A 13524-nucleotide genomic window follows, 5' to 3' on the forward strand; every position below is an offset into this window, starting at 1 on the left:
TCCTGTTATTGCCTTTTGCAGTCTTTGAAGGACACAGATATTCCTTTATCTAGATGACCTGCTTATTCAGGCTCCTTCTCCCAGCAGTCTTCTACAAAACCTTCACTTCACATCACTTTTCCTTTACAAAGTCTGGGGATCACCACTGGTCTCAAGTCAGTGCTTATGCCCTCCAAGGATCATATTTTTCTCTGTTGCAGGATTCAGTCCATTGCTTTGTTGGCCTGTCTTCCTGCTCCTTAAGTTTTGTCTCTGACTATCTTCTTCCTGTGTCCTTCATCATAGCCAGGGAATTTCATGGGATTGTGGGTTTTTTGGCCACTACCATTCACATGCTTTCTCTTGCCAGACACCAAATGACAACACTTTAATGGTACCTTAAATCAAGTGTGGCTTCAACACTGTCACCAGCTACAGTTCTCGGATCCTTTACTTCCTTGTCTCAAACTCAAGCTCCCTTTCATGTTCCATTTCCTACCAAAGAACTGTCCATGGATGCATCAGACCTGGGGTGGGGCTTTTCTTTTGGCTGTCTGAAGGCTCAGGGCTCTGAGCTCTTCATCAGAGGTCAGACTGTATCAATATAAAAGAGATGAGGGCTTTGATTCTGGCTGTACAGGCTTTTCATTCCCTTTTCCCCCCGACCCCTTGAAAATCTTCACAGACAATACCACCATTATGTGGTATATCAACAAAGTAGGTCTTATCTCCTTTGCAGACTGGCTCTTCAGGCTTGGGGTGTGGCTATCAGTTGTCAAGTGACTCTTCAGGCAGTTTACATTCCTTCAGAGGAACACAGGCTCATGAATGTATGCTTCACAGAGATGTGTTTTTGGACATACTCTATCAGTGGGGTATTCCTCGGGTAGAGCTTTTTGCCTCCCCTGTGAACTGACAACTTGCTCTATTCTGTTTGAGATAGCCAAGTCCTCTAACTTGGAAAAAGGATGCTCTGTCTTTTCCTTAGGAGGGAATGTTTCTGTATGCCTTTCCTTCCCTTCCTCTGCTGCCAAGGGTTCTGGGCAAGCTCAAAGAGGACTCTTACAAAAATCATGCTGGTAATTGCATTTAGCCAAGACAGCACTGGTTCCCCCTTCTTTTTTATCTGTCCAGGGGCAATCTCCATACCTCCACACCTCACCGGGTGGATATTCTCACACAAGACAAGGGATCTCTTATCCATCCTCACCTGTCCACTCTTCAAACTATACTATGGGTGATAGGGTTTTGATCCCCTTTTAGACGCCTCTTTTCTGAAGATGTGCTTTGGTTTCTGCAGGAGGCTAAGAAACCCACAACCAGAAAATCTTGAATGTCTAAAGGGAATATATTTTCTGTTTACTGCCTCTCTCACCATCAAGATCCCTTCTCAGTATTGGGTTCCTCTGGTTCTTTTATTTGTATGATCTGCTCCATGGTGGCTTGGCATATTCTTCAGTCAAAGCTCACCTGTCTGCTATCTCTGCTTGTCTGCCCTTGACCCCTCCTTTGGCATCTTGGTTTGAGGTTAAACAATTTCTGAAAGGCATCCTTCATATCAGGCCCCTGAGAAAGCTTTTCCTTGCAAATTTGTACTTTTCTGTTAGCTCTTACTTCAGCCGTGTCTAAGCAGTGGACGCTTATGGCTGTTCCTCCTTTAGTTTTTCATAGAGACAGTGTCTCTTCATACCATTCCTTCTTTTATGCCCGGGGGTGATTGTTGAGTTGTCCCTTAATCAGTCTGTTCCCCTTCTGTCAGTGAGAAGCTTCTCTATACCCTGGAGCTCAGATATTATTTGGATAAAGTAAAGTTATTCACAAATCTTTGCAGCATTTTGTTTGTTTTCATCTCAGCACTTTTGGTTTAGCTATTTCCAAACAAACCATCTCCTCCAGGATCTCAAAGGCCATTTCCTTTTGTTGTTCCTTTAATGGCAAATGCCTGTCGTCACCTGAAAAGGCACATTCTACTAGGGTGGTTGCAGGTTCTGCTGCCCTTTTTCAAGAGTTTGGATACCAATTCATAGGTTCATAGGTTCATACTAGGCTATCTGCCCTGGGGCATTTATAAGCCTAGCCACAGAGTTCATAGGTTCATAGGTTCATACTAGGCTATCTGCCCTAGGGCATTTATAAGCCTAGCCACAGAGTTCATAGGTTCATAGGTTCATACTAGGCTATCTGCCCTAGGGCATTTATAAGCCTAGCCAGAGTGTGTTTGGCTTTCGCCAACCATTTCAAATTAATTTTGCTATGCCCTTTTTCAAGGTTAGTATACTGTGCCTCTGTCTAACAGTGACACAGAAGTGATACCCAGGGTAAACCTACGATCTCCCATCCACTCATCAAGATTCCTCTTGAAGAGAGTCAATGGGGGACTCTGCCTAACCTGGACCGGGATTTTATTCCAGAGTGAAGGGAGCCTCTGGGTCATGAATCTATCCCTCCAGCATGTCCTATTTATTTCAGTGCTGAGGTTAAAGTCTCTCGAGCGTGTAGCTCGATGGGATTTGGATTTTCTGAGGTGCAGCATGTCCATTAAATCCAGGTTGGACATGGCTTTATACGTCAGGCACAGATCGCCTCTGAACAGGCGGTATGCCACTGAGTAGAGCTGGAGTTTCTTTAACCAGGCAGCATATGGCATCTATTTGAGCCCTTTGATCCTCTTGGTGAGGTACTTTTGGGGTCTTTCCAGTTGGTGCAGGTGTCTGGTAAGGTACATCCCAAAAGGGGCATTGTACTCAATTATGAGCCTGATGAGGGATGAGTAAAGAGTCGCGATGACCTCCCCTGATCTCCATCCTTGAAGCTGCAACTTGGTCCTCTGTTCATAGTCTTACTAAGCATTATAAATTGGATATTGTTTCCAAAGCCAGGGCAGGTTTTGTCAGGGCTATTTTGCATGGATATGTAGGCTACTTTTCTGTGCCTTCCTCCTCCCAGGCTTCCTCTTGAGCTCCTGTGCTGTCCCTTCAGTGAAGAATATTGTGCCAGTGATATGGAAGGACATAGTACAGCTGTGTAAAATGTTACCTAACAGATGTCCTCCTTTTCACTGTTGCAGTATTCATCTCCCTCCTTCCCCCTTCTATTATGATTCTTGCCCCTGTCTTTTGTTGCCCTCCTTGCCAAGGGGCTTTTGTTTCCTTTAGCTTCTGAACTTTTTTCTTCTGGATGTACATGCTCTATGTTGTCCTTGAGGGTCTTTTGTCCCTCTTGGGATGATTCAGTTCTGAGTATTTACATCTGTGCATCTCCTTTATGCCATACGCCCTACTTGGTGAGCATACATATGAGGTATGAGGGCTATAAAATCCAAAGGCTTTGGTATACTGGCCAGACATTGGATTGTCCTTGTCAGAGGATCCCTTCGGTGAAGAATACTGCACCAGTGAAGAGAGGGACATCCGTTGTTATGGTACGTTTTACACCACTGTACTTTCTCCATCCCCTTCACTTCGCTCCCTAAATCAATTTGCTTTGTGCTTTTCTGTTGCAACCATTTCATATATCAATTTGACTACATATATAGTCACATGAGGCTGCCATTTCCTGTTTTTTTTAATGGAGCTTTATTTGCTTTGTCTAAGTTTAGTATGGTATATTTCCATTTATAAGAGACTTACTTTCTCTTAACTTTACCACGTGCTTTCTACTTTAATACATTTCCCTAGTATAATTACACTGCTTCGGTACCCCATTATTTACTTTTCCCTTTTCTTTGTTTCTCAGTTTTTCAGAAGTTAAATATTCTTATCAAAGTTTTAACAAATGTATTGCAAGTATTATAAGCAATTTTGTTCAGCGTTTGATGTTGATATGGCCTGCCTATAGCAGTTACAAAATTCTGCAGCCAGGTTGAGTGGCATTCCTTGAATGCTACCTCTCAACCTCATAGTGCAAGAATTTTGAGCAAAGCCAAAAAGAGAGAGGAGTAAAGGCCCAAAATCTAGGATAGATATAGATTTTAAATAATGCTCTCTATACATTTGAAAGTTGATATAATAACAGGGTTTGTGTTAGCATGCATTTTCTGAAGTTTGTAAAGTCTGAAACTCAGATGTACATGATTATTTAGTGACTGCAGTCTTTAATGATTTGCCAGTAAGCCACACATTTTATGAGGGACAGACTAAAAGTATGATGCAAAAATTTGAATGTTCTGAACATTTGAGAGGTGTGATCATATCACTGCTATAGTGCATAATTTGTGCTGCTTACTGTCTGTAGCCTGATGTGTTTTTAAGATCTTTACCCTGCATGATCTGGGTCCTGTTTATCTGAAAAAGCTACTGCGTCACCATACCTCTGCTCCGCAGCTGCGTCGTAACATCAGGTCAGAGGATCAGACTGTGCCAAGCAATTCTAGATCTGGCTGTTTGTGGAGGTCAGATGTTTTATTTCAGGTTTATTCCATATAGCACTTTAAAAGAAGTATTAAAAAGTGATAGTTTGCATATACATTACTATGTTATTGCTTATGCAAGACATTTGTATGTACTTTTTATTCACTCATCAGCGTAGTATAATGCAGTGATATTAGATCATCATCTGATTTAAATCCTTAAAAAAAAAAACTTCAGGCATTCCTTAACTTCAGGTGCTTTTGAAGTATATTTTAACCCCGTGGTTCTCTGCTTGCCAACATGTACTGAACATAATTTCATAACAGATGTTCTTGAAACATTGTGAGATAAAAGCTTTCCAGTGTCAAAGATTGGACCAAACTTTGAAATATTCTTAAAACATGCTAGATAAAACATCCAGCTGTCAAAATAAAAATGGATGAAACTTAAGAGAGTTTGATCAAAATCTAATTACACTGCATATTTCTCGAGGAGAAAAAAAATAGAATGAATCAATACTGATATGATTGTGCTATTCTTCAAATTTATCTGTTTACAGAAATTGGCTTCAGCATTCTCTCCTTAACGTGTTGCTGGCATCCTTGGATATGTTACAAAAATAAGGTTTGCAGTTTGTTCTTTGCAGTGGTGGTGTGTCCACGCAGTGTGAGATGCATTGGGCTTATTCAGAGGTACATTTGGTGAGATTTTGTCAAAGAATACAACACTGTAAGAGTTATAAAAAGGACTGCTAATGTACCACAGTATTTTTATCAGCAGAATTTTGTAATGTGGTGCATAAAGTTTTCATAATGTTCTCAGTCAAGTTCTAACAAATGGACAGATTGCTTCTTATGAATAATTCTTGTAGATAAATGGGTATGAAGTTACAGGCCTGCTGACGAAGCATGTCTGGTTTGTAAATTCTAAGTAATGGAGCAGTGAATATATTTTAAGATCTGTGAAATACATGTCTGAAAAGCTGATTCAGTGCTAGACTCTTCTGGATGCCTGCCAAATAATTGTAGCTATAGATGCAAACCAGAAACATCAGCACAAGCGCAACATTTTTTCTGACAAAATCCCAGTGTTTATAGAAAATACAACAGCACACAGATTACACTGTGCAGAACATTTGTATTCATCTGTTGCCAAATTCTTCTTGTGTATAGAGACAAGCAGTAGAAGGTTAGAGCATATAATGGATGTGTACAGAATAAATAGATGCACGTTTTCATTTTTACAGATACTATTAAATGACAGGTAAAGTTGAATATATTTATAGTTGGTATAAAACAAATCTGAGGTCAAAGCATCAAGCATTGGACTGCATATTATTAAGTGCATAAAGTAGTTTATCCACACTGGTATACAAGTCAGTGGTGTATAAATAACTGTGCACTGATACTTTGGTATGTATTTAGGAAGTAGATTGCAGAGACTATTATTTTATGCCTAACATTATGAAGTCTTGCACATGGGCATGTGCTCGGTCCCTTTTTTGCAATTACTTGAAGTACGCAGTGCTGACTGGCCTGTGTTGACTCCCCAATGTAGTGCAATCTCAGAGTTGATGCATGTAATTTGCAGGGGGTGTCTGGGTACAGGTGGGCTTGTCCTCCTGCAAAAATGTAGATTTTTGTTGTTTTGTTTCGTTCAACATTTTGGAAAGTTGATCATATGGTCTAACATTATGTCAGGTGTTAGAAGTTTTGATATGTGTCCCAGGAAGGTATGTCCCTAGCCTTGAGCAGCATACTACCCTCACCTAGAATTATGCCACCATATAAACAAAAAAGATAGATTTCAGTAATTGTCCTAGTTTTTGGTGTCATTCTAAGGGGATCCAGTTCCTGTCAGCCTGGGAAATCATGGTCAACAAACCTCGCTTTGCCAGAGACTGTTTGCACCTGCATCTGAAGGCTTTCAGCTGCTGGCAAAGGCTCTTGCCTTCCTCATAGTGCCTTTTTAGGCAAGGTCTCGAAAACAAACTTACCAATGTTAAATTTTCCAATCGTAACATAATAATGGTCATGCTACTAAACGCGAGGAGCTTAAAAAAACTGCACACCCTGGAAGCACTTCTATCATTGTAAGGTATAAGTGTCTGTGCAGTCACAGAAACCTTGTTCAAGGCCTCATAGAGTACCCTGGCCTTGCAAGGCTACAATGCTTTCCACACCTTCAGATTGCATAATGAGCATGTGAGAATCAAATGAGGAAGTGTTTGTCTATACTAGAGATAAATACATTTTTGTTATACTTGTCTTGTATGTTAACTATAAATTGTTATGGAGGTTTTCTCCCTGGGCCTCCACTGAAAATGGACGTGTATCCAGTTGGACTCCTCCCGGTCAACAAATGTAAAATAAAATAATTAAATAAATTCACCTCCTGCCTAGGAAGATTAGACAACTCCATGGAGTTGCTCCAAGTTCAGTTTATGGTGGGTAAGACCCCCATTCAAGTCATAGCTAGTTATAGACCCTCCCCCCTCCATGGGTCATGACGAGCAGAAAGCCAACTTGATCAAACTGGAGACAATCCAAATATTACTAAACACTCTGGTTATGGGGGATTTCAATTATCCTACCATCAACTGGGAAACCTTCAACAGCCCTAACTAGCTAGTGAAAAAGTTCCTCGACTTTAACTCAAATGCCGTGGAAGAAATTGCTCATACCTGACAAGAGGAATAAACATACTAGATCTGGTCCTCACTAACATGACAGATGCACTACCGCAACTGTTAGACCTTCATTAGTTAAATCTAACCACAAATCAGTCACCTTCGAGCTGACACTAACTCCAGAACTTACAAGGGAGGAATTCAGACTAAAAAACTTCACCAAGGTAAACTTTACCCTCCTAGGTGAAGAAATAAATGCATTCCAAGCCTCTCCCCCAGCTGGAAGTGGTAACTACACTGAAGCTTGCATTAAAGTGAGTGTATAGACTTGGCTGTACCAGTTGGAGCCAGAGCCCAAAGTAAAAACAAGCTGCCATGATGGACATCTAGCATCAACAAACTTTACAATAAATGCAAAATGTTGCTGTTCAAGAAAACAACAGTGAAATCTCAGGAATGGAAAAGCATCCTCCTCAGCCACCACAAGCAAATAAGACAACTTGTCAAATGCTCTAAGGGCTTCCATGAGAAAAACTTAGCAAGCACAACCAAGAATAATCATAAGGCCTTTTACAGCTATGTACATAGCCTAAATGTTAGGACCTAAGCATGTGCAGAACTAGTGACCAATGGTATCACACACACAGCCCCCACAGCGATGGCAAATCTGCTAGTGGATGGCTTAGTGGTAAATTGCTATAGTGTATAGGGTCCTGGGTTCAAGACCTGCAAGGGCTGTTTAAGGCTTTCTATATATCAAAGTTGAAATGAACATTTCATGCTTTTTCCTAACCAGAGTTCTGGGGACTGAAGGCCACCTTGAAACTTAAGAAAAATGGTATAAATTAGGTGCCGTCTTAGGGACCATACAGACATGACAATAACTTGATGAAAGCAGACCCTAATAACTTAAGACTGTATTTTAAAAAAGTTTGTAGCCAGAGTGAAAGCTTGCAGTTTTTTTTTTAAAGTGAAACGTGATCTATCCTCCCCCAAAGCAGTAACCATTGTTGTAGTAAGACTGCAAAGCCGGTGGAGTGGGTGCTAGACTGTAGATTACTGCTGTACTTGATTGGCTGTGTTCAAATATTTGCTGGGACCAACGCCTCTTTTTTACATTTTTGGGAGTACTGTTGTTTGGAGGAGATGACTGTTGTCTGCTGCTGTTTGTGGTTGTGAATACCTTGTGTGTGGTGGTAGAGCAGAAGCTGTCATTTTATCCTGTAAAGTGAGGGCTTTGTGTAAATTTCTTGACCATTTTAGATGTTTGATCAACAGTGGGTAGTGAAATGTTATGGTTGTAATGATGTTGATTGGTATTTGGCATTAGGTGAATTTAACATGCCTTTATTGCATGTGGTATTGTATTTGTGTATTCTGTGCTTGCATCCTGTTATTGTTGGTCATAATCCCAAGTTATTTATTTTATTATTTATTTATTTATTTATTATGGGGGGTTTTTTGGAAGTATACAGACATTTTTAGTTTGTCATTTTGTAGATTCTCCTGGTCTTTTATTCTAAATAGACTTTTGTGACAGCTTGTTTTTCTGGGGATACTGTTAAGATTGTTTGAGACGTTGTTGTGCACAATGAATAATTTTGTTGGATGAAGTTCTTTCATGTAGCTTTCCCGCATAAAGCCGAAGTGTTACATGGCTATAATTTTGTTAGCAGTAATTCTGGTTAGTGTTAATCTACAGTTTTTATTTAGTCTCTTAATGTAAGATGCTGTAGTGGGTACTGCTGTTTGAGTCCTGTCAGTTACAAACTCTTTATTATTTTATTTTATTTTTTTGGTGAATCTTTGAAATTATGGTTCATGAAGTGCTTCAGTAATTGAGTGCTGTGAAATGTGTGCTGGTGCACCAGTTAGTATTGTCACCTCATAGCAACAGGTTTTCCATTTCAGTTCTGTGCTGGAACGCTTTCTATGCGGAGTTTGCATATCCTCCCTGTGGTCAAGTGAGCTTTAAAGACATGCCGTAGGTGTGTGTGCACCTTCTGTGAGGTTGGGTGCCGGGCTGCAACTTGATACTGTAAAAACTTCACTGCCAACCAATCTATGGACCGATGATCTGCTGGGGTCTAATGGGAGACATGGAAAGCCAGTATAGATATAGATATGTATGTGTGTGTGTGTGTGTATGTATATATGTATGTATGTCTCTATATCCACACTTACACACACATATGCATATTTGCACACATATATGCACGATTTACCTCCTTTTCTCAACGCTGCTCAAAGCACCATGTCAACAAATGTTTTAAGCACAGCATTGTCCCCAGTTCACTTAAAAAGATTTGCTGCGTAATAACCTGAAGAGTATAATTGATATGTTGGGTGAGGGTCTGTATTTTAAAGCAATGTTTGTGTAAACACGCACGCGTGTGTTTACGCGTTCATATTTATAAACAGGTACACTTGGTTTTGGGCACCTTTAACTACCTATCCATTGACTGAGTAAATTACTCGTGCTCAAACTCAGTTACCCAAAGGTTCCTCAACTTCATTAACTGCAGTGCTCTGGACCAGCTAGCTGACACCCCCACAAGTGGTGCCAACATCCTGGATTTGGTTCTTGCCAATGTGGAGGACCACTGTAGCACCTACACTGAAGTCCTACCTGGTGATATCTGACCACAAATGAGTTAGATTTGAAGTAAATGTCCCACCTGCCCCCCCCCCCCCCAGCAGCAACAGCAAAAAACTTCACCAAAGCAGATTATAACCTTTTACAGGGTGATATACATAGCTTCACTGCACCCCCTCTTTCAGATGGTACTGGCAGCTATGCCAAGCTTTACACCAATGCTTTATATGAACACCCATATACCTTCATTGATTTTGCCATTCCTGACAGGACCAAAACAAGCTCCCCAAAGAAGAGCAAACCTGCCTGGTGGTAAACTGTCATTAACGGGCTTTACAGCAAGACGAAGCAAGCCCTCCTAAACTGGAAATGCTCCCTCCTCAACTTAAACAAGCAAATAAGACTTCTTGTAGTTTGCTTTGTAGGTCTTCACAAGTCCAGATTAGCTTCCTCAACAAAGGACAACCACAAGGCATTCTATATTTGCATCTGTAACCTAAAAGGAAAGGCCCAGATTTGTGCTGAACTGGTAGTTAATGATACCACATGTACTGAGCCTGTGGACATAGCTAACCTGTTGGGTGACAAGTTCTGTGAAAACTTCACTCCCCTGTCCCCGCCACACATACCTCATGACATCCCTACAATTTGTTCCCTACCCTGTATCTGTAAAGAGCAGGTCATAAATGCTCTCTCTAAGGCCAAAAACGCAGCATCTATGAGACTAGATAACATCCCAGGATGCATACTGCATGGGCTCCAGCATGAATTAGCAACACCATTGGGTGCTCTTTTTCAATCATAGTCTAAGCACGGCTTCGTAACAGCTGAATGGAAATCTGCCACTATTATTCTGTTGCACAAAGGTGGTGCTTCCTCTGATCCCGGGAACTACAGACCTATTAGCCTGACTAGCTTTACCTGCAAGACCATGGAATGGATTATTATGGACCTTATAAAGAAAGATACTGAGCACATCACCCCTTTTGGTATGTACCTGTTAAAGCACCTGCAGGAATTGGAGAAACCATAAAGGTTCCTTACAAGGAAAATTCAAGGTCTTCAGCATCTGTCCTCTGGGGATCATCTGAAATTGTTGTCCCTTTATTTTGTTTCATGCATATTACTTAGAGGTCATCAATGCCTTGCATGCATGGCAACCTCTGACCCTGCTTTATTGGAAATGCTGCATAGCCATAAATCAAATGGTACACAGGTTATTTGCTCTAAAGACCTTAACCTGGTATGTGACATTAATAAAACCTGCTGAAGGGACATATTTGTCTCCCAGAGGTTACCACGCCTTTGGAGCATACTCCCACTTCATGTCAGAGTATCTCTTTGGCCCTCTTCAAATGCAGTCTGGGCAGTTAGATGGGTGACAGTAAATTCACCCTCAGGGTTTCACCTGTTTCCCTCTTGAACACTGGCAGTATTGGAAATAAGGGTAAAAACTTGGCTGGGCTTGTAAGGGCCTTAGGGCCATTAGTCTAGTAACTTCCTATGATCCTGTAATTGAGTACAACACCCTGTTCAGCATGCACTGTACAAAGCACCTGCAGCAATTGGAGAGATTTCAGAGATTTCTAACAAAAAAGATCAAGGGACTCCAGCACATGCTGTACACAGACCAACTAAAGCCCTTGTTACTGTAGTCTGTATTGTATAGACATCTTTGGGGAAACTTATGCCTGGTTTACTGAGCAATCTCAGACCCAAATCTAATGGATTTGCTGCCAATCTGTAACTCAAACGGGACTAGAGCTACCTGTTCCAGGGACCTAAGTTTGGCCTGCAACGTAAGTAGGACATGCTGATGGAACAAATATTTCGTCTAGCGACTGACATGTCTTTGGAATAGGCTACCTATTTATGTGACACAGAGCACCTCTATGATACTGTTCAAGAGGAACCTGGACGAGTGGATGTGGCAACTTTAATTCTTACCAGGGGATAGCGCCCACAACCCTCCTGGACATGGGCAGTCATCGTTAAATGCAATCTTGAGTATTGACTAACATTTCTATGATATTACATTGGGATGAAACAGCTAGGCTTGAAATGACCTCCAGGTCAATAGCCAAGTAGTCTGCTATGATCATATACTTTGAACATTTGACATAGACTCATATACACACACCCAAATATGGGATACATTCATAAAATCAAATCCACTAATATCAAATCATGAAAGATCGATCAAAAATGTTGAAACATGGTATAGCAAAGCCTAATGCTACTGGCTTTTTAGCAGTGGTAAAAAGCAGATAGTGTGTTGTGAGAGATCATGGAACAGTGGGTACGGTTTTTTTTTTTTACACTTTTCCCACTGGTGTGTGATCTTGGAGTTGGTATATATACACACTGCTTTCAGTTTTATATATATATATATATATATATATATATATATATATATTTTCCTTGTTTTGACTTTTTTGGTTGATCTTTCATGATTTTATATCAGTGGACTCAGTTTTATGAAGGCATTCCATAGATATGTATATATTTGGTGGCACTTTTTCATTGGGGAGTAAATTGTTACTTTGTTCCATAAAACTGGTGGCCAAACTTGGAGAAATACTTAATACTCTAACATTTTAATTAATTTTTCAATTCATCCAGCTGAGTGCATTTCATCATTCCTTTGTAGGTGACAACCATTCCCTCTGACAGGCCAAGAATTAAAGCAGTAAGGGGCATTGCCTATCACACTGATTTCTGACATGTTCATCTTACCACCCCCCCACCCCCATAGCACAGACAGGCAGACTACCCTGTATTTAGTGATCAAGCCTGAAGCATTTTTATGCCACATTTTCTCCTCTTCTTCTTGATGATGCATTTCCTATTACAAGCCAAAGTTTGTCCAGTCATCACTAAGGGTATTGTCACAAAATGAGTGGGAACCAACCTCACGTAGGCCCCTCAAGAACTTAAACAGCCAAAGTCACATCTCTTTAACTTAATCTGTAGAACATAAGGCCACGACTTGAACGTGGATCCCATCTGCTATAGTCTCTCACCTTGCCCACACATCAGACAACTGGGTTCACATTAAACTTTTCTGATAGAATAGTATATTAAGAAAGTGTATGCTGGAGTGAGCTTGGAAGAGACCTGTAGTTTTGCATATAATCTTCCAGTACGTGCAGTGACATTGCATTAAAAAACATGAGTGGCCACCTTAGAAAGTACTTGGATTTGGTAGTTTGTGCCTTTGATTCAGATGATCTCCTCTTTCATTTCTTATTTAGTGTAAAAAATTGGTATGCTTTGCATCTCATCTTTGTGGGAAGATCGGTATCTTTTAGTGAGGTTCCACAAACCCACCTGGGAATTAGTTAATGAAGTTATGGCCTTGTGCCTTGTCTAATCAGTGTGATTTAAAAATGCTTAGAAAAACAGCTGATGAAAATAATCCTGTTGTGATCATCCCCCACCACATGCACACTGATAAAAAGAACAGATGGCAGAAGTTAGGGTAGAACACAGTCACTATGGAACTAGACATTGAAATGTATAATAAAAGGATGTTGTGGAGTGTTCACCCTCCAGTTACATAATGGACACATGAGTACATTTACAGCGCTGTCTTGAAAGTCCAGCAGTAGCTGTTTGTGTATTCAGAGTTCAGCTTTTGCTATTAGAAAAATTCTCTTGCTTGTTTACTATTTTCAGTTTTGAAAGGATACGGTACAATTGTTTATGGTAAAATGTAATATATTTTCACCTCCACCATGCATGAAATAAGTGTAGGGAGTTGTAGCCTAAGCTGGCAACATTAATATTGTCATTCCGTGGGTTAGCTTTATAAGTTATTAACATCTGTTCTGTTACCCCACAAAGAACCATTGCTAATACATCCATGATACCTTTGCAAACGATTTTATCACATTAAAAAATTGCAAGAAAGGAATCGCAAAAATGCTGAAGCAGGGAAAAAAAATTAAGTTATGGCAGTCAGGTGTGTC

The 13524-nt window shown here is 40.5% G+C and overlaps 1 protein-coding gene across 1 annotated transcript in view; it reads left to right on the forward strand.

Annotated features, from left to right (window-relative positions):
* SDK1 (sidekick cell adhesion molecule 1) overlaps positions 1 to 13524 on the forward strand; it is a 2805673-nt gene that overhangs the window by 427758 nt on the left and 2364391 nt on the right. The window lies entirely within an intron of this gene.

This window comes from Protopterus annectens, chromosome 12.part0 (assembly GCF_019279795.1).
Source record: "Protopterus annectens isolate FY-2018-M chromosome 12.part0, PAN1.0, whole genome shotgun sequence".
NCBI classification, from domain to species: Eukaryota; Metazoa; Chordata; order Ceratodontiformes; family Protopteridae; genus Protopterus; species Protopterus annectens.